The 27,773-nt window shown below is 37.6% G+C and overlaps 1 long non-coding RNA gene across 2 annotated transcripts; it reads left to right on the top strand.

Moving 5' to 3' along the window:
* Window positions 1-255: 255 nt before the first annotated feature.
* Window positions 256-26,973, top strand: LOC126036545 (uncharacterized). 2 transcript variants are annotated; one of them, XR_007505181.1, is made up of 4 exons: window positions 256-475; window positions 8,887-9,098; window positions 26,754-26,804; window positions 26,894-26,973. It is a non-coding gene; the product is annotated as an uncharacterized LOC126036545 (long non-coding RNA). The 2 variants fall into 2 exon arrangements; XR_007505182.1 differs by lacking the exon at window positions 8,887-9,098.
* The last annotated feature ends 800 nt before the right edge of the window (window positions 26,974-27,773 follow it).

Raw genomic sequence — 27,773 nt, 5'->3', positions numbered from 1 at the left:
GCTCCCCTCTCGTGTGACCGAGAGCCGCCCGGAGCTGCCTGGGCGGGGGGAGCAGGGGTGGAGCAGGTCATTAAATCCTTCTCCCGAGTGCCTGGACGAACCCCAGAGATCAAGGGCCAGAGAGGAGACCGGCTTCATCCCCTCGTCAGCCGCCCGGGCTCTCCGGCGAGGGCCGGCTCTTAGCCGGCTGCCCCCGGGGAAGGGCTCCCGGGGCAGCTCCAGCTCCCCTCGCAGGGCGGCCGTGGAGGCGGGGGGGGGGGGGAAGAGCCTTTGAGCCTCCATAAATCGCGTGAGAAGCGGCTACAAGCTTCGATAAGGGCTCTTGGCAGCTCCTACGGCTGTGCGTGCTTTGGTTGGCCCAAGTTGCGTGAGCAGCAGGGTGAGGAATTGAAAGTTCAGCCTCGAAGAAAACAAGCACAGAGCCCTTTTTCACACTTCAAAATACCCCACCAGCCTTCTCCCTCTCATTCTGCCAGTAAGTAGAATCTATTTGTATGAAAAAGCAGCCATTAAACATAATGGGTATTAGACATCTCAAGAAAAGTGCTTTCTAGAAATTCTCAGGTCTGTGGATAACGTGGCTTGTACCTTGAAAAATCTTTTAACAGCTTTTAAGCTTATAAGCCAAGTTCTGCTCCATAATGTGAATTATATGCAACTAAAATTTATCAATACAAAGATATATCACCCTACAGTAGAAATAAGCGCAACCTTAATGATCTAGAAGCTGAAATAAATTTTCTTGTTCATTAGCCTGTTACAAGCTTTACAAATGTTATCCCATGTTGTGGAGTGTGGGGTAGATAGGGAAAAAACCTTTTTTCCAGTCCTAAGCTCTATAAACATATGTACATCATGTATGTGTGTGTGTGTATTCACACACACACACACACACTTGTCTTTTGCGTTCTCTGTTTTCTTTTGCCTGGTGCATCAGGTTTAAACTTCTTGCTTGTGCTTTCAAGGCCCCGAAGTACTCTGAGGCAGACTTCATCTCTATCATAAATGTCTGTTGTCATTTTTCTTTTCTTCTCAGCAAGTGTGCCTTTTTTGCCCGATCTCTCACCCCAGCTGCCTGTTTTCTGCTAGGATTCTTTTATGTACGGAATTCCCTTCTTTTGTATTACCTAGAAGAAACAAATTATATCACTCCTAACACCAGCAAACTGTTACAGAACCATTAAGGTAACTATGTTACCTAATTGAGTAAATTGAGTAACACAAGATCTTGTTATTATAACCTTTGTCCTTAAAAATGTGAACTAATATAATCCAGCTGCTAAATTGGATAGCAGCCATTTAGTTTTCCTAAAGATCATGATTCACGGTTCTTCATAAAAGCAGTCAGAGCTGGCCTCTGGGATTAGTGATTTATTTGAATATGATACCTGTATTTCTGGGAGGGCTCCAGATTGCTTTGGAGCTGTGAAATTTGTGCCACCTAAACTGCCCTGCCTAATGAGCTCTTTCCCAACCAGATGAGCCAGCCTCCCTAATTTGTTGAGAGACAAGTATAGTGTCAGGTCAAAGGCACATCATCAGAACAGTATTACTACACGGGGACTTGACAATAGCGTTATAGTGGAGTCTTTCACTCTCAACCCAACCCTGATAAACACGTGTCCCGTTCCCCCCTCCCTCCACCCAACCTTTGGCCAAGTCATGATCCACATTTGTCATGGTCTTTATTTCCATGACGTATTAATATTTTTTTTTTAAGGTGCTATGCAAAGGAAAAGATCAATAAACCTCTCTGTGTTTCCAAACAGCTGTAGTTGGAATGACCTTTGGCAACTGTTTTCTAAATTGTTGATAACTTGGCATGAATGTTAAGAACAATCTGGACTCTGCAGAGATGCTGGAATGCTTTAAGGTCTGAGTGCACACACTGTTTCCGTAAAACAAATCTTGTAAGTCTGTGTCCCAAAGATCAGCTTGGTTGAATATGAACCTGGGTATCATAGGTTGAAATCATGAAACAGTATTGCGATAAACTAACCCAAGGTTTCTAACTCTGGTTTTGTGGGCTGAATGGTCTCTTTCCATTATTCCATTCAAGAATCTAACCGATACCTCTTGCAAGATGGCAAAAAAAAAAAAAAAAAAAAAAAAGGCTCCACGTCAATACCCATAACCTTGGCAAAATATATTTGAAATTAGAGACAGTGTTCCTAGCTAGAACGCTATGTGCCAATCCTCCAAATCCAGGAGGAAGTAAAAGAAGGATGGCTCCGTGATTTATCCCTGGAGCCAGCAGAGATCGCTTGCCTGTAAGGGGCGTGTGTGCTCTGCTCCTTCAAACCTCACTGCATTTGCTACGGACTCACTACAGGTACTCTTAAGAAAACTTTGTTGCAACATAGTCCTTTACCACCCCAAGTTTGTAATATGACCACCTGCATAAAAGATAAAATGTTGCCCGTGGGAAAAAGCTCTTCCTAGACATTTACCTTGTTAGAAATCCAGAGTTAGCATGTCAGGTTTTTTTGCTGAAACTTGGGGGGGTAGTTATGAAATATTTTTTTCTCTGTGGTTTATAAATTAACAGTTTTTGAATGTGCTTTCAATTCTCATGAATGCTTTCACAGAAGCGTGAGGACTTCCACTTTTTAATGTTTCAGTGGTCCACCTTTTCAGACAATCCTTAAGCAAAACCAGTACCCAACTTCACAGAGAAAGTTGGAAGAGCTGTCACAATGGGCAGTAACATACTATAAAGGATCTATCTTCCTAAGTGGCCAGCTTACAGAAGGCTATATGCTTTGGGTACCTTGTTCTGCATGTGAGAGAATCTGATATGCTCATTTAAGAAAGTGTGAGATAGCTAAAAATGATGTTAGATAGTTAAAAATTGATGATGCATTATTCAATGGTAAAGTCAAACCAAAACATATCACATTTATGATTTTTTTCACTGAAAGTTGCACTACCACTTGCCCTAGGGGTTTGTTATCCAATATGTTAGCTAAACTCAAAAGTACCACAAACAGCTACTATCTGAAATCACAGGCATGAAAAGATATTAAATGACTCCATGAATGTTTGATTTGGATACTCTGAGAGACAAGTAGTTCCATATAGGTAATCTGCACTTTCTGTTCAAAGTTAGGAAATAACAATAATACTAAATAATGTCATAGATGCTGAAGCTGTTCAGATTAAATCTTTCACATGCGCTCCCTGCTAACAGTGCAATGCCAAATGCATATTGACATTTGCATGTTGTTTGTGTGCAGAATATGATTTCATTTACTGTTTTATAGTTCACCTTTTGGCTAGCAATAAAATGTCTTTTTTTTTTTTTTTTTTTTTTTTTCTTTCTTTCTTTTCGTGGCTGTGGTGCTTCCTCTTCCATTTCCCTCCATTTACTTACGTTTATTCTTTTACACGGCCCATGGCTTATGCTCCGCTGTTCCGCATAGACCACAGTGGCATCAAAACGTGAAGAGACTCTAGGTGGTTTTAATCAGTTTTTGAAAAGAAGACATGAATATAATCTCTTTCAGATGTATGTCACCTGTTCATTCAAAAATAGTTTTTCAAAAAGCAATCCATGTCTCATTTTTGTTACCATCTCTTCATACTTTGCAAGGTGCTATTCAAGTTGCTCTGAAAGTTAAACAAGTGATATCACATCTCTGCATCGATTATTAGGCAACACATTTAGGAGGGCATCCAAACACAGTTACGCAGTATGTGTACTTTGGTATGTTGTTTAGTGCATTTCCCCAACTTCTACTGAGAAGAATGTGTGGAAAACAGAGCTAGAGAAATGCCCCAAATATCTAGCTTTGCATGGGGTAATTAAAGGCCAGATTTCAGGTCACATACTTAGTGTGGTGTGACCAAACCTTCCTTAAGAAGAAACGTAAGTGTTCAGCAAGTATAAGAATATTTTCCATGTCCAAGAATTTTTTTCATGATGTGATTTCTGTATGATGTCTCTGTATGTACTAAGTTAGAAAGGCAGCAATTACCTCATAAGAAGATGAGGTTATGCAGCTATGCTTTATTTCAGATATTATACCTAGCTATGTATACAAAATAATTCAAGACAGATAGACTGCCTGCCAGAAATGTCAAACTAACTTAGAGGGCAAGCAACTGAATGAACAACAGACTGAGAGATTTGCCAAAACACATTTTTACAGCACAACATCATATCAGCTCATGCTAGGACAGTGGCTAGATTGTTTTGCTCATGCAGGACAACAGCATTACATGCACAACAATGTCATGTACTTGGGGAAAATAAAGGAACACAGGATACATCAAAGCAGAGTATAAGAAAATAGGTATAAAAATTCTATTACCAGAGCTCATGCTATACGAGTTTTTCAAGATATCAGGACTTCCATGGTGAGATTTGGAGGAAGACATTAAAACAACAGCCCTGTGGTTGTCTGTCTTTCAAAAATAGCAGGCAGGATGGGAGAAAGCATAATGTGTTCTTTGAAAATACGAGAAATAGCAATTGAAGTTAGTAGTATTGTCGGAATAGAAATGGAAGTTAATGACTTAGCAGTATATGAGAATAAGAAGGCTGGCTTTAGTAGTTTAAGGAGGATCATAAAGTGAAAACTAGATCACTTTGCTTTGTAAAGTAGAAAAGTGAAGTCCCTGGAGACATTAAAAAATGGAATGAGAAAATTGTACAGTGCAATTTCCTGATTTGTAAGAATGCCTAGAAAGTATGCAAGTTTCGTGAAAAGTTTTGTCAGAGAATGTGGGAGGATGTTACAGTAAATGAGAGGTAAGAGAGGTGATGACTGTTTTTTAGAGTGCCTTTAACTGGCATTAGAGAAGAAGGAAGGCTAAGAGTTAGAAAGCTTCCTGTCACTTTGGAAACATTACTACAACTGAAAGAAAGGTTTTGGAGTAAAGAAAATTATGTAGTGGAAAATATCTAGTGAAGAGGGGTAGGAAATAGATGCCTAGGAAGCTAAGGACAAGGGGATTTAGGAATCCAGTCTTGGATACCTATTCAGAGAGGCTTTCGAGCTCTCCAGCATGCCTTTCCTTGATCAAATTTCTACTCTCACGTTCAACATTACCACAGTCCATATCTTAGGCATCACAATGGTAAATTTTTCAATCCATTGTCGTGCATATAGATCAAATAACTGAGGAACAATAAGCTGCTAGTGTTTCATCTTAGATACTTAGTGCTTTTAAAGAAAAAAACAAAGTCAAAGCAATTAAGGTAACACAGTGCTCAATGAGGATATGAGTATTATTATTTAAATCACTTTTTAAAGTCACTAGATAACTTAGGGAATATGGGGTTAATTCCATGCCTGAGAACCAATAACACATTTTATAAAATTGTAGTCTACTGGAAGAATGAGAACATGAGCGTGACTGTGTACAGCCAGGGCAGTACAGGCCTGGCTAGGAAGGCAGTTCTGCAAGGTGTTAAACTTCTCAAGGTTCTAGCCAGGCTCTAAATGAATAAGGAAGGATTCAGTGTTAAAGCATGCCCTGCCCTTTCTCTATCTGATATAATTACAGGAGAACCTTTAAAACCCTGTATTTGGCACTGTCTTTAAACACCACAGCAGTATGGCAGCTGGCAGTAAAAACAAAACAAAAATATGTGAACCCCTCCCATGCCTCTTGCAATTTTGGCAACACACTATGTGAAGGACTGACTGTCTACCCTATTCCTTTGATTATCAACTCATCAAGCAGTGCAAATATCTATACATTTGGAAAGAAATTGTTGTAGGCTTACACTCAAACGGTAAAAGGTTTCTTAAAAAGCTAGTGTGATCAATTAAAATCAGACCAGACACCCAGTAAATTAACTTGTGTTTCTTAGAACTGTGTAATTCTAGTGCAACTGAATTGTTGTCTACTTCCTTAAAGGATTATAATGACATAGATAAAACTCATGCTTTTTGGTATTTGTTGACATGTTGGAGTCTTATTTATTATCTTATTTGATAAATAGTACTAATGAGCTTTCTTTGACTAGTATCCAGTTGAAGAGAGAAGAAATATGTTTTTGATTATGTTTTAACTTTTAAAAAGTAAGAACCTAAATGAAAAGAGACAAATCCCAGAAAACCTTCATTCCAACTTTGAAAAATTAGCAGGGAGCCATGAATCCAATGAATCCTCCTTATTCTGCTCTCCAAATTTCTGTAGGGTCTGATGATGATAGTTGTCTTTCGAGCTAAACTTTTGTTTCCCTCTTCTTTTTTTCTTGATGTATAATGACTGCCTAGCTACATCAGTTTCTGGATGTTCTGTTTGAGGGAAAAAATATCACATACAGAGCTTTTTTGAGGTGGGGCAGAGTATTTTGCCCTGCAGAGTGATTGTTAGATGTATGTTTTAGGGAAGTCAGAGAACTTCCACAGTTGTCTTGTGTGCAAAAACCTGGAAGTGCTACAGAATACTTGTCAGGTCCTATAGATTACTGTCTGGTCAGAAGAATGATGCAGTGACATTCAGAAATAATATGGAAAAGTGAACAAAAACTCAAAAAAAAGGTATGAAAAAGGAAGCAAAAGAACAGATGAGTGATGTGCTTACTAGAAATGATACTTGTCAATTAAGATGAAACAAACAGAGTTGAAAATCTCAAATGTTAACACCACGGCACTTTTGTTTATAAGAATTCTATGCTTTTAAATTATTTTTTATGCTTATTGTTACAAAATACATGAAATTGAATCAGAAACTGAGTAATAACAACAATTATATAAAGCTACCAGAATCAAGTTCTTAATTTCTTAAGGAAATGTAACCCCTGATATTAGTTGGTGGAAATATAAAAACAATGCATAAATCTTTATTTCAGGCATGGTCAATGTAACCTTAAATGTAGATATTAAAAATAACAGCAGTTATTAAAAAAAATATGTAATAAAGTAGTTCTATGTCAAAGGGAAGACCTTAGCTAATACTTTAAATTTAAGCCAGTATTCTGTTTGTGAAGTATTTTAACTATTAGAAGTTTACAGTCAATTACTGCATATTATTTCTGATCATTTAAAATGTTTACAACTGCAAAATAAACTACATTTGGTAGTCAATTGAGAATAATGTATTATGGGCTTTCTAGCTGAGATCCTTAGATGAATCTTGACTTAAAAAGGAACATTCGTGGTTTTAAGGAGCTCTGCAGGTTAGTAAAAGGGGCATGTTATGCTGGTGTAAGCACCTTTATTTTTATGAATGCAGTCCTGTTCATCCTTCTGTCCATATTAAAAGCTCTAACCAAAACATTTAGTACAAATCTGTGTGGAGGCATCATCTGCCCATGCTGAATTCATTTGCTGAGACCTACAAATTAGTTCCTGTTTATGTAATAGCATTTACTTCATATAACCATTAGGGAGAAACCAAAATCCTCAATGTAATTATTAAGCTAAGTTCAAATTAGCCATTATATTCTAGGGTATCTGGCGATCTTACTAGTAAGTACATTCCTCTAAGACAATATAAATGACTAGGTATCTCTCTTCCATTTTCTATTTCTGCTATTTGAACACACAGAAATAAACTTACCCATTCTCAGAATTAAAGACATGTGAAAGCCTTTTTTTGCTACTGGAAAAATTGTATCTTTCACCATGTTATGAAACTCGAAACCTCCTGACATATTTTTGTTGGGACAGTAAAACTATAATGGGTTGCAAAAATTTTTATGTGAAGCCATAAAAACACGTCTTCCAAGACATTTCAGAAATCATATAAAAACAGTATCCACAGCCACATCAAATATGGTAACGTACTTAGGTATTCAATAAGGTCACCAGTATGTCATTTTAAATGACAACACAGAAAACCTAATAAAGAATTATTGTGAAATAAATGAGGACCTGCAATTTTAGAATGTCATATGCAAAGGGAGATGCATAACACACCATTAAGACTGTGGTCTGAAGTAAATAAAAAAAATTATTTAAGTTCCAAGAACAGGTTCAATCTAACATAGAGTTCCATTGCAGTTGACTCTGAAGCTGTTTTTTCACAATGATTGTAATAATGGTGGACAAAAAGCTGAATATGTGCCAGCACTGTGCCCTTGCAGCAAAGGCGACAAACAGCCTCCTGGGCTACATTAGGCAGAGTACCACCAACAGGTCGAGGGGGTAATCTTTCCCCGCTGCTCAGCCCTGGTGAGATGCATCTGGGATGCTAGGTCCAGTTCTGGGTTCCCCAGGGCAAGAGAGACATGGATGTACTGGACCAGATTCAGTGAAGGGCCACTAAGGTGATTAACGGACTGGAGCATCTAACGTATGAGGAGAGGCTGTGAGACCTGGGACTGTTCAGCCTGGAGAAGAGAAGGCTGAGGCGGCTCTCATCAATATGTGTAAATATCTGATAGGAGGGTGTAAAGAAGACACAGCCAAAGTCAGTGGTGCCTGGTGACAGGACAGTTGGCAATGGGCAAACACTGAAATTCAGGAAATCCCACTTCAACACCAGAAAAAACTTTTTTCCTGTGAGTGTGAGCACTGGAGCATGTTGCCCAGAGAGCTTGTGGAGTCTCCATCCTTGAATATAGCCAAAATTTAAATGGATGCAGCATTGAGCAACCTGCTCTGGGTGACCCTGCTTTGAGCAGGGGGGTTGGACTTGATGATCTCCAGAGGTCCCTGCCAACCTAATGTTTTGTGATCCTGTGAATATCATAAGGACAGTTTCAACTTGTAATGTTATCAAGCTAAATCACCAGCCAGTAAATTAAAATGCACGTAAATAACAAAAAAATTTTGTTTATCATTTAATGTTTAATATGGATATAGCTATGGTTAGACTATAAATGCTTCCAGTGTACAAAAGAGTTAAGGCCATAAATATGCTATATACAAGCACAACCAATTTCTCCCCATAGCTCATTATAACATTATGCATTTACGTTTGCAGAGCAACCTGAGATCGCCTTGCAGAAACAGAGAAGGCAAGCAGGCCACTTTGCCACATTTTTCAGAAAATGTTTTTTACTGAAGTAATACAGCTGTACAAGGAACCTTTGAATATGCATCACAGCAACTAAAAGGTCTTCAACAAAGCAATGCACTTAGAAAAACTAGAAAAGTAATTGGTTACTATGGTGAAGAAACCCCACTAATACCAAGGTATGCTAGATTACATTAAAACGCCGTATGAGGCTTCTGCACTTAGGAAGCTGCTTTGATTTGCAACGTGCATATTGTCCACGTATGTCCCTGATGCATACTGTATGCCTCCGTGGAAGTCGAGTCAGACAGTTGCTGACAGAAAAGTAACTGATACACTGTTTTTAATGTTTTCATATTTTCCAATTAGTAGTTACAGTACAGAATTAAAAAAACCTCAACAATTATTGGATTAATTCCATCTTGAGGTAACTCAGACAGCAGCTGGTAGCAAAAATAGTTTAACCTTATTTCATCTCATATATGCACATTCATAAAAAGAATGGCATGAAAAGATTAAGGTCATATGTATCTACGAACAGGGGTCAATAAAAAAGATTTCCAGGAAATATTTATTTTGTGCATGCACGGAAATTACTGCAGTGCATGAGCTATTTTCTTCAAATTTAGTGTTTTTAAAAATTTATTTTATTTTTAAGATTCACAATTATAGATCTTCATGAAGTTTCTCAGAAATTATTGTGGGTAACTTATAAACAGGGTTGGTAGCATAATCTAAGAACTTGTCTCACCTTTCTCATTAGAATTAGTCCACTTAAAATGCTTCATAATTCTATCGTGTCAAAAGTAAGAAATTTTTATATCAGATGTTTTCTTCAAATTGGAAAACTGCAGGTAAAGACAAGTTAAGTAAGAATTGAGATTAGTAAGATTTGTTTAGTTAAGTCCATTGAAATGAAGTCAGGAATTTGAGTTAGCTCTGGTCTGCCATGGAGGTCCCTCAAGAAGGAAAGGGAAGTCTTGGAAGTTTCCTAGGCCACATTGTTCCATAGTTTTGGAACAATTAATAACTCATTACCTTTTTCTGCAAAGTAGAGGCTCCACTTTCCTGCTCATTCCTCCCTATGAGCCCCAATACTAGCTATGTCCTTCCATGCTTAAGCAGCTGTGCGAAAAGGCTCTACAGTGACTATAAATAACATTTTACAAAGGATATTTTCTTTGTGATACCAATGTGTGTTTTATGACGGCTAACTCAAGTTTCATATCTATTAAATCTGATAAAAATGTTTAGTTTTCTAATACAGCACTGAAAATTATTTTTTACTTTCCAGTTCTGCTTTGTTTTGGTTAATCTTTCACTGCAGCATTGAGAAATCTGGATGACTCTGAACAAATAAATCAGGAAACTCTCTTTTGGGGATAAAATGCATGACATAATAGTATTTCATTTCCTAAACCTTTCCTTTGATTTAACATTTTGAAGATGATGTTTAGTGCTAAAACTACATATGTAGGAGTGTGTTAGAAGGTGGAGGATTAAAATAAAAGAAATTACAAAATAAAGACAAAGATAAGGTGAAGATGGAACTAATATACATAAAGACATTTGGATGGAAATTAGTTTAACCCAGGGATATTTCATTTAAACCCAAGAACATTTGTTTTGATGGTGGGATTATGTAAAGACTACATTGACATCGAGATTATGAAGCAGTGGTTGCCCTGGAGAAGGTGAACATATGTGAATGACTAATGACATTGCCAGTCATGTTTATATGGATTAAATATGTTATCTGGCATACTCAAACAGTTAATGCAGCATAGGACAAGATGACTAAAAGGAATTCCTAATTCTTATGAGCTTTTGTAGACTTAAACACAGATACATATTGTATTTCTCCCTCAGCTGCATGCCTTGTACTTTGGCTGTGTCACACAGAGCTTCATCTGCAAAAGGACTTCAGTAGTTTTCAAACAAGTAGTCAGCCGCTGCACGCTTAGGATGTTTTTGTTTTTACCAAGAAAACTGTCTCACTGACAGTGTTAATGTGTAAAGTGTAAACTGTGTGTTAATCTTTGTCTAGTACAGGCACAAAATCTTCCAGTCTCCTGACCTGTCCTATATGCCATGACGTGAGCAGTAGGCACAGATACTGATTTGGGCTTTGTACATAGCACCATGGCAACGCCTCTCTCACTAGATTGTGGTGTTGTGCAACTCCTACTTTTCAAAATAGTTCTATGGCAAAATATTTGCCTAGTCTGTGGTTCTTTTCTTTTTCCTATCAGGGAGAGGGGAAGGTTCAAATCCACATCTGTATCTTTGGAGAGACGTTGTTTACCCACCTAAATTCAAGCTGCTTTAGGGCTTAAGTGCTTCTAATGTTCTTGAGATACAGGGCAACAATGAAATTTCATTAGGCCAGATACAAAGTGAAATATAAAGGCAGGGACATAGCAATTACCATCCTTTTATTGTTTCCTACTTACTGCCTTTGAACATATTTAGATGTGTACAGTGAATGAGCTGAACAGTCTTGTATTAAGCTAGGTAGACTGTTTATTGGGATACCTAACTTCCCTCCTGTATTTTATAATGCACCATGTTGATGGAGTTAACAGGTCTATAGAAATGAAACATATACATAACTACTGAGATACAGACATCTTTTTATGGATCAAGATCTTTATCCTTACGTGACTGAATTTCATTTCTTGGAATGGAGATTGTCAATAATTTAGCATTATACTATTAAATAAATTCTGTTAATTTTGTGAAATGCTTCATCAGTTAAGAGAGAAATATTGTTCCTATTTGAATTATTTCCTGCCCTGTAACATTACTGAATAACAGCATAATGTTTGAGAAGTTAAGGATCACTTCTTATTTTTTTCAAAAGATAAGTGAAAAAAAATCCTGAAACCCAAGAAGTTAAAAAGCCAAAATAAGAATATGAGAATGAACATAGGGAAATACTCCACCAAAAATCTGTGAACCATGTAAGACCAGAATGAGTCCTGGAAGCAACCTAAGTATTTTTGTAAATGTGAAGTGAATCAGACTGGATCATTCCACGTTTCTATCTCCCTGTACCACACCACGTTTCAATCACAGTTCTCTATAAATACGGATGTTCAGTGTTTCAGTATTAAGAAAGCTCAAATCTCTTATGGAACCACATTTATTTTGACAAGTTTCAAAGAAAAAAAAATCATTAGAACAAGACTGTTCTTGTTTCATTAGTAATGATAAGATTTCTTCTGGCAAAATGAATAAGTTTCATTCTGAATTTGTTTTGTTATTGTTTATTTGGGCTTTTATATTCTATTAGTTGTGTTATGCCATAGTGTAGTTTCTGTTTTATGTAATATTTCTTGATATGTTTCAATCTCCTAGCTGTTTTTTTCCCCAAAAAATTTCCAATTTCATATTCCATGAATAATTGTGACATTTCCTGACTACGAATTCCTTTGTAGTGATAAAAGTAGTTGTAAAATGTGAGAAATTTTCATAAAATTGCACTTCAAATTGTCAGCCATTCCAGTCAGGGTTTTTTAAGGCTTATTAGACATATGAGTTTAGACAAATTTTCTGCCTGGAGAACAGATAAAGGTAATACTACTAGACTGCATTCCCATAGGTGAAATCATCTATTTGATGCCCCCCAAATTTTTAATGTCTTCCAATTACTGCCTTTTCTTTTGCTTTAAATCATGAAGCTCCCACAAGATACTGAAGTGTGTGCTGTACAAATATTTATTATATATACCAGGATATGATAAAAAAATCATCCTGCGAGTTTTGGAGGGAAATTTTGTGTTGGCTTGTAATTGCAGCCTAGGTGTAAAGAACTGTGTAATCCATTTCTAAGCAGCTGAGACAGCAAAATCTATAAGGCAATTTACAGTATTGCAGCAGAAGTCTTCAACAGAGTTTAATTAAAGTGTTCTGGTGATCTGAAGATATTCATAATCCATCACTGAAATTAAAGAAGTCCACATCAACAGAACTTTTTCTCAGGCTCATGATGCCAGTTGGCATTGTTATACATGTATATCTATCTATATCTATATATATCACATGTAGAAATCTACAGTTAATGACCAAAATACAGAATGGTTGTTCAACCACCTTCAAGTAAGCAAAGCAATGCCAAGATATGAGGCACCTAGTCCCAGCTGGTTGATTCAGATCACTTAAGTAAGGCATTCTATACATAAGTTTTCTATGCAGTTCATGGAGAGAACGAGAGTGATCTAAAGGGGGAACTTTTCTGCTGAGTTGCTTAGAGCTTGTGAGTAAGAATGCTAAGCATCACATAGGGCTGAGCCCTGTGTTTTGGGTGTCTGTTCATTTGGCTCCAGCACTCCTTCTCAGCACCACACTCTAACTAGAAACGAATATTTGGCTATTTAAAAGACAGATGTTAATGATGGTGGAATCATTACAACATGCACAATGCTGTTAGACTGTGGAATCCATTACCATATGATGTCATGGTAATTGTACATGGTTCAAAAAATGATCAACCAAATTTAGGTTAATTAGACACCAAATTACCATCACTGAAGGTGAGATAGAAAAATGTTGAAGAATTACTATATATATATATCTATATATACATATAGATATATATATATGTTCTGTTCTGTGCTGGTTACCATCAAAGACAGGATTTTAGAATATGTGGATCTTTGTTCAGAATGAGTACAGTCATGTTTTTGGTGTTATGGCAGTACTATAATGCCTACTAAGTTAACTAAATCTATTCCACACATTTTTCAGAACAGTTTTCAAGAGAAAACAGATTATTTTTGAAGCATGTTTGAATTTTTTTTACTTAATTTAGGTATATTCCATTCTGTCCTTCTCTATATATCAATATGCATTCAATAATCAAAATGTATTTGTTCGTGTGTACATATATACCTAGTGTGCATACCTTTCTATACCTAGGAAATAGCCCGGTTCTCCATGTCACCAATTTCTATTTGAAAGATAAATTAGCCCATTGCGAACTCCCCAAACTGGTACAACCTGGCAAAAGGGCAACAGTATTTGCAGAGTGAGTTTATGTTTTTCTTCCTGGCTTAGGTGACATTAGGTGGGGCTGATAGAGTTCAGTGCCAAAAAAAGCAAATATATGTATCTCAAAGTGCCTTTTAATGAACTTATCTGTTTCTATACCTTAAAAAAAATTATTCTTGTTTAAATAAGAAGAAAGAATTTTTGATATGTGATATTTGTAGCACTTTTACAGTAAGATGTTATGTTCTTTCTCCTCCTGGATTTTGTGAGATTAAAGTCAAGCCTATAAATCCAGTTTCTGCGTGATTCTAAATTAATTTCAGACAATCTGGGGGTATTTAGTGGTTCTTATGCTTCTAAGGTCTGAGAATCTGGTATGATCCTGATCCCACACACTAAAGACAATTCAACCACAGAGTTTATAATATGGTTTAAAACAACAGGCAACCTATATTTTATAGGGGATGAAGGAAGAGAATAGCACTGGTTGGAACAGACTTTCATAAATGTGTTATTTTCACAAATTATAGAGTTACAAGATATTAAAAATATGCTAAAATATTCCCTGCCTCTGTAATGCTTATTGATCTACTTGAATTATGTAAAAGAATGAGTATGCTTCATAAAGAAGAAGGGGAATAGCACAATAACCCTTATTATCATTGGATAGTCTATTCCTGAATATATTTATTTATGTTATTTTGGACTTTTTGCTCTTACAAGTAAACCTGGCTGTTACTTTTTATTTGATTCACGTCTATCTTCTGTAGGGTAGAAATACATTCTTAAAATCAGTTATGTAGCGGCTTCCCAGGTATAAGGCACAAAAGTCAACTCTCCATATGTTGAATCAGAGGTGGCTAGTAAGTGCAAATTGTATTGCTAGTCTGGAGCCTTCAGGTTTCCTTCTGGCAGTTTTTCTGAGGTAATTTTTTTGCAGTGTTGGGCCTGTGGATGGAGCGTTTGTTTGCTCAAAGTTTTCAGAGTACCTTCTACACGTGAAAAGTGAGGGCGGATTTTGGCATGACTGTACATTCTTTTTCCATATCTGTTTTGGCCTTTTTTTAGTTTCTGGGCTCTAGCTCAAAGTTACTAACACATCTGGCACCTGGAGCAGAGAAAGTTCAAGGCAGGATGTCTCAACAGCCAGCAAAGATGTCCAAAAATTCAGAGAGTAACTATGTGCAAATTCAGAATCATACACTAGGAATCTAGGAATCAAGACAAATCAAATATTGCATGACTAAATGTAATCCAATGAAGCTAAGACACACATGAATTATTTCATGCTGATTCACTTAGTTATATGACTAATCAGGCAGAGCTAACACAGTAGCAAACTCAAAAGGGAGAGCTGGAGAAATCAGCAAAGTTGGAGAAAATATCAGTAATTGGGAAAACACTTTGCTTAACACTTTTAATTTATTGCACAAATTCACTGCATAGCTTCCTTCTATTGCTCTGAGAACAAATAATCAGCCTAAACAATCAGGGATGTGTCTATACTAGCCTTTTGCCCTACATCTTTCAACCATTATTATTAGTGAGGAAGCATGGTAGCTGATACAGTACTACTAGCACCAGTAGCTCTTGGCATGCCTGACTGCAGATAGCATGGGGTTCAAAGGTAGTAGTAACTTTCCCATAGTAAACCTCTACATTTCTCATAGTACTAGAACTATTCTAGTTTAAATCAAGGCTCAGGGAGCTTCAGGCCAAGATCCACAAAAATATTAAAGTCTCAGAAGTGGATCTGTAGATGGTTTAAGCAATCTAAATCCAAGACTGTGACTCTCAAAAGCCCTGCTGAACAGTGTTAGGGACTATATTTTTGGCAGTAAAACTCGTCTAATGCAGAAGATTCCACTCTTTTCAGTGACTGCCATCTTGTTAGGATTAAGACTGGTAGGTCTTTGAAACTTAAATCTAATCAGTTGTCTGAAAATTGATATTTCTCTGCCCAAGTATTTACTTTTCCTGCTTCACATTAACTTCAGACAAAATATGGTTGTTTTGGCCACTTTCTTTAAATTTACAAGGTAGGTAGGTAGGATGAGCCGTCCTCTGTTTTGTGGAATACCTGAATGATTAGAGCATTCCCATAGAATATGGGGCTAAGCGGTTCAAGACTTTTCACAAAATGAATGAACTGAAATCCACATCTTCCTAGAAAGTGTCTTAACCACAAGGCTGTGAGGCTGTGTGGTGATACTGCTTTGTTATGGGGGACTGCCCTTCTTTTGAAACTAGGGCACTTTAAGTAGTGCTTCCTAAAGTATGCCTGTGTATTTTAAACTAAATGATCATTTTACATAGCTGCAGAAATGGCCAGATTTATATGAAGTATTTTTGTTGTTTATTTGTTTTTAAGCTTTTAATTTAAAATATATACCAACATGATTCATTTAAACTCTAAATGAAATAATTCCTTGCAAAGGCTGCTCTCTCACCCTGTGGGGAATAAAACAAATCCTGAAATTATCAACTCCAATTAGAAAATCCATCTTATCATAACTGGAGATGAATTATTGCATCTAGATATTGCTAAAATAGTCCTCAGGAAGAGCACAGAATGAAATGGGGGACAGATGGAGAAGTAAAGTAGAAAGGTCTGTGAGTCTATTGAATTCTTATTTGGGATTGTTGTTGTTCATTTAACCTAGAAGTTGTATCAGCAGTAGATGTCAGTTATCATGAAATTAACTAATTGTGACTAATGTTTAAAAAGGGGTTTTCTGGGGGAAAAAATGAGGTAAATAAATACAGCTGAGTATCAGCCTACTTGGAGACAACTGTTCTCTGTTTGTTTTTCTGGCCTCAGACAGCATTTTTTGGTCACAGAATCCAACTGAATTTTCAATGCTGCAATTATGAAAAACACATAGAGTCAGAATTAATGTAGAATAAGAAAACCAGAACTAGAGAGAAAGAGACAGAAAATGAGAAAAGGAAATAAAAACACAGTATGTGGTAACCACAGTTTAGTAAATCATAAAGGCGAAATACAGATGGAGTATCCTGTGATAGGGAAGATGCAGTTAAACCTCTCTTTCTTCCAAATTTCCAAGGAAAAGTGGATTTGTGTCTTATGCCCAGACGTTTAAGAGACTATTCAAATATGTCAGAAAACGTCAACTTCATATTCAAATTGTAAGAACTTAGTTTATATGTTTATACATTCTCTTTAGTACAGTCACTGGCAAATAAACAATAGTCAATAAAAATGTAGATCTACCCCTTATGACTATTTTTTTCCTTTAGTTCAGAGACAACAAAGCATGTTATGGGTGTTGTCTACATGTACTAATAAAGGCGGCCAATATCCTGACTTTTGAACAGTGGCTATGCTGGCTATCTTCTGTTCCCTAAGAATTCGTGACAGAAAGCATCAAAATAGTTATTGCTCAAAGGTCAAGTACTGAACTAAATCTTTGACCCACACTCTAATCTGTAATATACCCTTTACTTCAGTTTAGAGACAGTAATGGGAAGGATTCTGCTGCTTAAACATAGACATCCACATAATTTTAGATGCTTTAAGGAATCAGATACCCATTGAGAGATACAACATAAGGCATTCAAGAAACCCAGATTTTCTGGAGCAGCAGTGAAAATGTAAGCATGAACATGATAACCCTGAGACACAAGTCTGCCCTAGTGTAACAAGTGGAGATTTCCTGTAAGTAAATGAGTTTCTCTGTGGCATAAAGACTGTCATATCCTGTTGATAGTCTTAACAATCCTGACATCCAAGAATTATGCTGAGGTGACAGAACATATATGTGCATGTGTATGTGTGTCATACTTACGCATAGGTAGAGACAAGGAATTAATGAGTTCATGGTAGTGTGAAATGTTTGAGACTACATAAATGAGTAATTCTCAATCCATTGTGAAGTAATCTTAGATTAAGTCTAGTGCTCTCTCACCTCAGAGCAACTCATGCTAAAGGCATCCTAGCCATGGAATAATATAAGATGATAAATCAAAAATAATTTAAATATTTTGTCTGTCATACCAGGATGTTTACAACTACAGAGTATGAAATGAATTATTACCTCAGGATGACTCCAAGAAAATATTATATTTGTATTTGGAAGATGGAAGATTTTAAAAAACGTTGCCTCTGGCACATGAGAGTCTGTTATTCATTTCAGTTTACTTAATGGATTCATTACTAGCATTTAATTTAGCTGTGGTGACTATATGCCAATAGTTGCTATACAGATTCTTTACTGCACAAGTAAAGTGACTAGTCACTTCTGTGTCTTTAGAAAGATTTTAGCTCCTCAGTTTGTTCCTAAATGCTGACACCATTGTATCACCCCTGAATAGAGGATAGATTATTCAGGCAGTCAGAGAATACTCTGAAGATCAGATCTCTGAGTTTTTATGTATCTGTTCTGTACTTTGCAAAAAGTTTTCACTAAAGTTGGTCCAAATTTTCCATGAATGGCATTCTTCCACAGAAAATACTGGTAAACTGAAACCATATAATTTGTATTGGCTTCAGAAAAATTTCTAGTAGCATGCTCGAACTAATTGAAAAATGTGTTGCCTATTTGGTACCATTGTGGCTTTACTATTTCATTCTGGTTTGATTTCAGGAAGTTCTACTTCTGTTACATGTTACTGCATGTGTCTGTTGACTGTGAATTTGTGCTGATGATATACATGGTTCACTGTAGCAAACTGAGATAAAGTCTGCCCCTTATTGTAGTTATGTTTGTCCATTTGAAACTGTGCCTGTTTGCAGTCCTGCAGGGAAGGGACTGCCCAGAGGAAGAGAAGTAGCAGTCACTGAATAGGTTTCTCTAGAAAAGCAGGCTGATTGCATACATAAGTATACTTTTTGAACGACGAGAAAGAAGATTGGGAGTTATTAATATTCCTAGTCTCAAGAAAGAAAGGGAGCTATCTCTGATAATGCAATATTGCTGCTTGATCTGGCAACCTCACAGTTCCCAAAGCCGCAAGCTGTGTTTACGGTTCTAGGAACAGCAGTACAGGCTGTTCACAGGCAGCATTCCTCTGAGCAGTACTACAGAAGGAGAAACAGAGAGAAATCCTCTACTTCTGGAAGCTTGCTAAGTAGAACAGCTAATCTAGAAGTTTTGCAACATGAATCCCAAGAATCAGTGCATATGAATTAGCCTAAGCCAAACTCTGACCTTGAGGGACAGCCTGTCACTTTGAGCCTGTTAATGATGTGAAAGAAGAGGAGCATCTCTAATCAGTTTAGGATCACCTGAGCTAACTTCTCCAAAGTGTCAACAGTTGCCAGAGATTACCAATTAATTCTGTAACAGTGGTCTTCTTTCAGTTCTAGCAAGGATGTTTGGTTTTTTTTTTTGGGTTTTTTTTGTTTGTTTGTTTGGTTGGTTGGTTGGTTTTTTTCCCCCAGCATCTAGCCAGAGGAGTTCCCTACTAGGGAAGTGACACATTACTTGGTAGAGACCATCTCTACTTGTAATTGTTAAATTCTGTCAGCTTTTGAACCCAAAGCTATTGAATGGCACAATGGCAATTTGCCAGCTGTGCAGATGTTTTGGCTGTGATCCCAAAAGTGTGGGGACATTAGGCGTGATGAAACAAATTAAAAAAAAAAATCACAGAACAAATATGCCCCAGAAGGTTACTTCAGGTGAAAAGGAGGCAAGCACTGTGTCTGCTAGCAATCTGAATGTAACACTTACTGTTGCTTCTCATGATTTCATCAGCTCATTCCAGCAAGATGGGTCAATAGACTTTAGCAAGTCTTTTCAGAGGCAGCAAAAATATCACTGCAAACACTCCAGAGCCATGAACTCAGTGTATTGGGTTTGTGTGGCAAGGTTTTGGTAGCGAGGGGGTGGGGGGGTTACAGCTGTGAGAAGCTGCTAGAACCTTCCCCTATGTCTGACAGAGCCAATGCCAAGCCCATCAGCAACAGTGGTAGTGCCTCTGGGTTAACATATTTAAGAAGGGGGGAAAAACCTGAACACCTGCAGCTGGAGAGAGGAGTGAGAACATGTAAGAGAAACAACCCTGCAGACACCAAGGTCAGTGAAGAAGGAGGGGGAGGAGATGCTCCAGGTGCTGGAGCAGAGATTCCCCTGCAGCCCGTGGTGAAGACCCTGGTGAGGCAGGCTGTCCCCCTGCAGCCCATGGAGGTCCACGGTGGAGCAGATATCCACCTGCAGCCCGGGGAGGACCCCATGCTAGAGCAGGTGGGTTCCCGAAGGAGGCTGTGACACTGTGGGAAGCCTGCGCTGGAGCACATTCCTGGCAGGACCTGTGTATCTGTGGAGAGAGGAACCTGTGGAGCAGGTTTTCTGGCAGGACTTGTGACCCCGTGGGGGACCCATGCTGGAGCAGTGTGCTCCTGAAGGACTGCATGCTGTGAAAGGGACCCACACTGGAGCAGCTGATGAAGGACTGCAGCCTGTGGGAAGGACCCATGTTGGAGAAGTTCATGGAGGACTGTCTCCAGTGGGAGGGACCCCATGCTGGAGCAGGGGAAGAGTGTGATGAGTCCTGCCCCTGAGGAGGATGGATAGGCAGAGACAATGTGTGATGAACTGACTGTAAACCCCATTCCCTGTCCCCCTGCACTGCTGGAGGGGGGGTAGGTAGAGAATCCGTGAGTGAAGCTGTACCCATGAAGAAGGGAGGGGTGGAGGGAAGGTGTTTTGAGATTTGGGGTTTTTTTTTTCTCATTACCCTACTCTAGTTGATTGGCAATAAATTACGTTAGTTTTCTCCAAGTTGAGTCTGTTTTGCCCATGACAGTAATTGGTTGAATGATCTCTCACTGTCCTTTTCTCGACCCATGAGCCCTTTGTTATATTTTCTCTCTCCTGTCCAGATGAGGTGGGGAGTGATAGAGTGGCTTTGGTGGGCACCTGGCGTCCAGCCAGAGTCAACCCAACACACTTGCCCATGTGTGTGGATGCTGACCACGGTTATGCTTTCTTCTTGGGAACAGAAGAGACATTAGATGCTTTGTTGATGCCGCTGCCTTCAGCGACAGGTTCCCCATAGTCTCTATTGTTCAAAAGGGCAGTTGCCAAGCTCTGTAGTGTCATGAGAAGAGAACTACTGTACAGAGATTATGTTGGCAGAGCACAACTGATCACCTACCATGCCAACAACTGTCGGTAGGATGGTACTGCCTCTTGGATGAAATAAATAAAAACATATGGTAAGGAGAACAGGTCCTAAAAGAACAGTTTTACTAGGTGGTGCATTTGTAACAGATGAAGAACAACACGATCTCAGTAGTGTCTATAGAAAAGCACAGTCATGAAGGAGCGATCCTGAGAAGCTTCTGCTGAGGGTTTGGAACGTGACAATAAAACTTCATAAGCAGTGCAAAATGATAAATTTTAGCATGACAAATGAGAATTTTCCTAAAATGTATGTAGACCTATTTTCCAGGTGGATGCTGCTTTAAAACCCAAAGTGAGTCATATTATTTTCTCTTCGAGTAAACTGGCATTTCTGTGCATTCAGGAGCCAAAACACTGATGGATCAGTTCCTACTTGCTTTCTTTCATCAGGAAGCAGCAATTCAAGGGAAAAAAAATTCAAAAAAACCTGACAGACATCACTGAAATCTATGTATGTTCAAGACAGTATCTGTGTCAGACAGAATTAGCCTTTAAGTTTTGCTACAAAACCCATATTGAAATTTTTTTGGTTGTATCTTGAGCAACATATGCCTCTTCTTTTTAATCCTGTGGATGGGACCATGAAAATGGCCCAAAAAGATGTGTTCCTCTAACTCTTTTAATCTAGCAGCTCTTCTTCTGATTCTGACACAATCATATACATGATTGTATGCACTGCATCATGTAATTGCATGCTGTCAAGTCAAAGTAAATTCATGCACCATGCTCTAATTGTGAAAATGAAAATAAGAACCACAATTATAAAAATGTTTCAGAAAATAGAAATCCTAAAGAAACCGAATTATCATTAAAAAACACGTACAAAATCACTGTTGAATGGTGTAATTGAAAACTCTTCATGCTTTACACTGTTCTTATACAAATCAAAGGAATGATTTGGTCTGAAAAAAATTAATCTTGTGAAACATTCTTTACAGAATTTAAACTTTCTGTTAATACAAATTTACACTACTTTGACAGGCTGGCATTACTCTGTTGAGAATTCAGATTTAATATGCAATGGATAAGAATTTTAAAAAATTATATAGACCCCATGTTCTTAAAAAAAAAGGCTGAACTGACTTCAGCATTACATCTCCAGCCAAATCTACTTGCTTACAAAAGCACATTCTCTAACTTAGGACAAAGGACAGATAACCTCCAAGACCTTGCAGAACTGTACAGAAAATAACAGGAACTAAACTGTCTAATATTGAAAATACAGTTCTTGCTGCTTGAGAAAATGTTCATAATGAACATTTCAAAAAAGAAAGCAGTGGCCCTCATTGAGGAAGTTAGGAGTGTGTTTCTTTGGGGGATGTCTGATGCTAGAACGTATGTTTTGGGTTGAAGGCATCCCAGATGATAACCAAACGGACTGAAGGGTTGTGTATTAAAGAAGCCAGAAACATTGATGTGACAGTCCTGAACAAAAAGGCTTTTAATAAAAAGTCATGGTGAACAGAGAAGTTGTGGTCAGTGTAAATGCAGAATGTTTCTTCAGTGATGTGAAGAAACTGAAGAAAAGTTCCAGGATTTGATCTGGGACACTAAAGTGTAAACTTCATCTAGTATAAACTGTCAAAAGCAGTCATCCTTAAGTGGTATATATTTTGCCCTTAAATTTGCATGAATGCATAAGGAAACACAGTCTTCTTGTTTTTAAATTGCTGTTGGGCAAATTCTAGCTGATTAGCTGCAGTTTTTGAAAGAGCTGACAGCACTGCCTGAGATGTAACTCCATAATAAGTAATAGCACAATAACAAAATTCCATACCAAATCATATCAAAAGACCAGTATTCCCAGTGGTAAAAATGAGCATTTTGATATAAGAAACAAGGCACTGCAGAATGGTTCTTTCCATTATACACATAAGGATCTAAAAAGTAAGGGAAAACTTAGCTTAGACTCAAGCTTGGAGTTCCCCTTTAAAAAGCAGTTATGTGTCCCCATGCCTCAGACAGTGCTTCCAAGTGAGAAAGTCATTCCTCGGCCATTGGGCAGACCTGGAAGTTTCTGTCAAAGTGTCAAAATATGCAGCTGCAAGAAGTTGCAGTGACTAAGATATGGAAAGAGAAGCAAAAAATACGATTTCTGTTTTGGCTGCTGAACCAGAAAATTCAAGGAAAAAAATGTTTTCTATTGAATCAAAATATGTTTTGTTGTTTGCTGTACTAAAATGAGCTTGATCCTTACTTCCCCCCACCCCCCCCACCGCTTCGTAGCAAAACACTTTGTTAAAAGGAAAGCTTTCCAGGTTTTGTCAGAAAAGCAAAGAAAGGAAGGCGTGTACTCACAAAACCAGCAAAAGATCATGTTTCCTTTTGCCAGGTGGCTAGGGTATTCAGACATAAACTCAGGGGTCTTGTGTTCTGTTCTGCCTGAGAGATTTTGAAATCATGTCCTTTACCTCCTGAAAGAGCATCCTGACTACCTGGGTGCTGAATGACTCTCTTAATTATTCCTGTTAAGGTCCATCTTATGGGAACTGCAGAAAGAAAAGTGTGAGACACAAAAACAGGAAAGAGAAGAGTGACTCTATTTGGTCATTGGGACATTCACTATAGAAATGAGGTTGCTTGATTTGCATTTCACTGCAGTGTTTTAATTACTATTGTTTGCAAGGGTAGGTTGAGCACACCTTCCACTGCTAAGGATGTTTACTATACAAACAGCAAGTCGCGAAGTAATTTTTCACTACTTGAATCTCAAACAGCCTTCTCTACACAGGCTGGTGCTTGCTATTCATATGTTCAAATTTTGGGAAGTAAAAATTGTATTTCTTTTCATCCTTTCCTTATTTTTAAGGTACAAAAGCATGCAGAGTTTTTAGTAAGTTCACTGTATTCAGTAGTTTGATATTTAACAAAAATCCTACCAAACTTAAAACATTTTAGCAGAAAAAAGAATCTAGCCACTGTGGATTGATTTACAGTATTTGTTTATATTTCTCTGCACTTTGATGCTGCTAAGTTTTGTTGTTTTTTTTTCTCTCTCTCTAAATGTTTATTATTGTATGAGCAAGCATTACGCTTAATCCTGTTGTGGTTAAGTGAGAAGATTTAGCAATTTCATTCCATCTTTAACTGTTCTTACCCATGCATGCATGTCTCTTGCTACTGTTTGATCTGTCCAGAAAAAAATTTAGTCCAGAATGTCATCTATATGCAGGTTCATCAAGGGTTATGAGCACATGATTTGGGGGCTGATAACAAAAAGATTTGCTGTAAGTTTGCATCTTCTTAGTTGGAAGTAGTTAAAGAGGAGAAATATAAGGCATTATTGATGATCACGGCATGGTTGCTAATTGCTAATGGGAAGGAACCATGAAAAAAGGCAAATGCGACTTTTAAAAATTCCCTACCAGGAGAATTCCAGGAGGAGAGCCAAGGAGCAGCTTGATGGTGCTAGACCTTGGTGAGCAGTCATCTGGGATGGTCAAAACTCCAGTTACAGACATGCAAAAACATGAACTGAAATTAGTTAATTTATAGAGAAGGCTAGTAGGGTGACAGGAGGAATGGAGAACCTGACTAATGAGAGGAGGTGGAAGGGTGTGACTTGTTTAACTTTGCAAAAGGAAGACTGAGAGGGGATAAGATTGCTCTTCTCAGGGATAAACACCACAAGGGAACAGATCTGTTTAAGTTAAAGAACAATGTTGGCACAAGAACAAATAGATATAGGCTGACCCTGAAAAATCTTGGACTGGATGTTAAAAGAATATTGCTAACTATTAATAAAGCATTCTTCAAGTAGTCACAGCCATCCTGCAAGGATGACCAGCATACACATGCACCTGAAGCAAAGGGATTTGCACCTATGGGTGAAGATGGATAGCCCCAAAGAAGCAGAAAGCCTAGCACTGTAGGTGCATTTTTCTAACACCATTTTTTTCCCTTTAAATGTGGTTTACCAAATGAGTCTGAAGTTGTGTTGCTTTTATTAGCAAGGGTCCAGGTGTAAAGACTGTCTTCCAAGCTCTCTTCCCAGCACATATTCCCAGCACATGTTCCCATTAAGCTCCTAAAATTTAACTGATAGAAGTTGAATTCTTCTGTACTGTGATATATTCTGATTCAAGAGCACGTTGCTGACTTGATGCAGTATTTACTTGCTGATGTGTATCAGATCATAACAAATGATCTTAATAGCCCCTTCTAGTTTTAAAAACCATTAATCTGTGGGTGACCTGACCATAAGTTCACTGGAACCCAGGGTTTCATTGCTATTTATAGATAATAAGTACATTTTTTTTTAAAACAGCAAATTATTTTTGCCAACAGGGATTTTGTGTGGTGTTAGCTATAAAAGCTGCCATCAAGCTTTGTTATGACATTTGCAAAGAGAAAATAAAGAAGCTTTGAAAATTACATCACTTAGAATAGATTATTTACTTTTGGCTGTCACTAATGAAAGATTTAGAGCTCTGTCCAAGTTATATTGTAGAAGAACGTTAGGGGTTATGAACTTAAAAGCACCCGTTTTTTATGTAGTAGATTAATATGAGGTGTACTGTCATATGCTGTAATGTTTTCCTTGCAGGTAAAGCCTCTGCTTTGCTGACAGCATTACACTGAGGAAAAAGAAATCCAGCTATTGAAGATTTTTTCTAAGATACCTTCACTGTTGTAGGGAACAGAGATATAGGGGTAAACACTTGGCATGGAAAAAGCTAAGATAAGGTATATTGAGAACAGTATAATAAAATCCTTTTCTGGAAGAAAATAAAGGTTAAAGCCTTTTAGTTACCAGCTTTTCCTGAATTAACATATAACTGAGGTCTTAATAATTTTTTTGTAACTCAGAGTTGAACAGGACTTTCTAAAATTTTAGTTGTGTCCTTGACCTAGATGATTTACAATCCAGTGAATCAATCCAGAAAACACTATATTGGACATAAACTAATGGTTAAAGAAGCAAAATAAATTTATATTCTGACAATTATTAACATAATTTTCAAAGTGACAGCAAGTAATAATGCTCGATTTGTCCAGCAATGAATAGCCTATTTTCAAAAAGTGCATTTTCACAAAAAAGCAGTAGATATTTTTACTTTCTTTCAAAAATATTGCAGTTTCTTGGTCCAGATAGCTCAATGATCACAAGGACTAACCTCTTTTGCGAGCAACGTGTGCCTCACATTTGACTTGTTTTGGTTTCTAAAAATGACAGCAACTTTTCCTATGGCAGGCATATTTATAAGATGTCTCTCCCATGCAGATTTGTGTTTAAAAATGTACAAACCGACTCTGCATATTTTCTCAAAATTTGAAAAACTGCATGGTCTTGATTTTCTCCCTGGCCATTTATTTTCATGAAAACCACCTCCACCCTTTTATGAGATTTGTTTAAAATCTGCCAAACCATTCAAGCACTATGAGAAGAAACCAAAGAGTCAGAAAAAAATACACTGACAACACTTTCACATTAAGTCTTGTTTCCATGGAACACCATATTAAAAAATAAAAGAAATGCATTGAAATTACTGTCTGTTGTCCTGCTTTCTTCTGACAACTAATTAGTCATATTGATAGTTGTTTTAATAGCCTTCTGTGCATATTTTGAAAATGTAAAAGTAAACTCAACAGCAAAAGAGAAGTTACCCGTCACCTTTTGCAATGGAAAACCTTAGAACTTTAAACATTTTGGATCATGCTTTATCCCCTGACTAAATCTTATTTTCACAGAAACTGGGAGCCTGAGTGGGAGAGCAGAAGAAAGGAAGTAAAGGAAAGATGGTAGGTGAAAATCAGTTTGAATTGTTCAGTCTTCACTGAATGAGCATTTGCTGAGCACTAAATTGAAAAACAGTGTACATCTCCTGCAGGGATCTGGAGTTCCTAGTAGACATAGGCACAGATGTGAATTTACTGAGGGGGGAGGAAGACCATTTCCCTAAGACGTGAAGCCACCTGCCGCCAAGATGATACCTCATGTAATCCCAGTACTACGCTGTGACTTCCATCTGATGCTTGACCCTCCACAAAGAAAAATGGAGCAAAGATGGGATGTTGACAGCATGTAAGTAATGTTTTTCTTTCCTCTACTGCAGACCGGCTAGCATCATCCAACATAAACTAGGGAACAGTCTCTAGTCATGTAAGTCTCTCTACTCTTTACTTCAGGGTTGTAGATGTCCTTGAAGCCATAAATGCTTTGAAAAATTTCATTTTATTACTGTGCTTTTAAAATTTTTTATGCTTTTTTTTTAAAATGCAGATGCTTACCCCAAGGTATTTCCAGTTAACTGCAGTACATTCAGCATTTATCATACATCAAGAAAGTACAGCAAGAAGTTTTCTCACAGGCCTTAATAAAGATGGTCTTTTAGAAAATGTACTAATTTAATGATGAAATGACAACTGTGCTCTTAAAATGGGATAAGGAGGGATATTCAGTCCAGAAAGGAAAATTGAGTGGAACCTGAGGGAAATACAGTCTTAAGCAGAAGGAGCAACTTGTCCAGAATAACTCCCATTCCCTTCATCGACAGTAGGTGAAATACCCAGCACATATTGCAGTGCTTGTTGTCTTATATTCCCGAATGTACCAGGGAAGTAGAGTATGAACAGGGTTCCTGGAAATAATTTTTTGGTCTCCAGAAGGAATTTTTTGTTGTACTAAAGTTGACTGGTGCACAATGTTTTGGTTTGGAGTTTTTTGGAGTGGTTTTGTGTGTGTGTGTGTGTGTGTGTGTGTGATTAAAA

The sequence above is a fragment of the Accipiter gentilis genome, chromosome 3 (genome assembly GCF_929443795.1).
Source record: "Accipiter gentilis chromosome 3, bAccGen1.1, whole genome shotgun sequence".
Classification (NCBI taxonomy): Eukaryota; Metazoa; Chordata; class Aves; order Accipitriformes; family Accipitridae; genus Astur; species Astur gentilis.
This window is presented reverse-complemented; position numbering and strand designations above follow the sequence as displayed.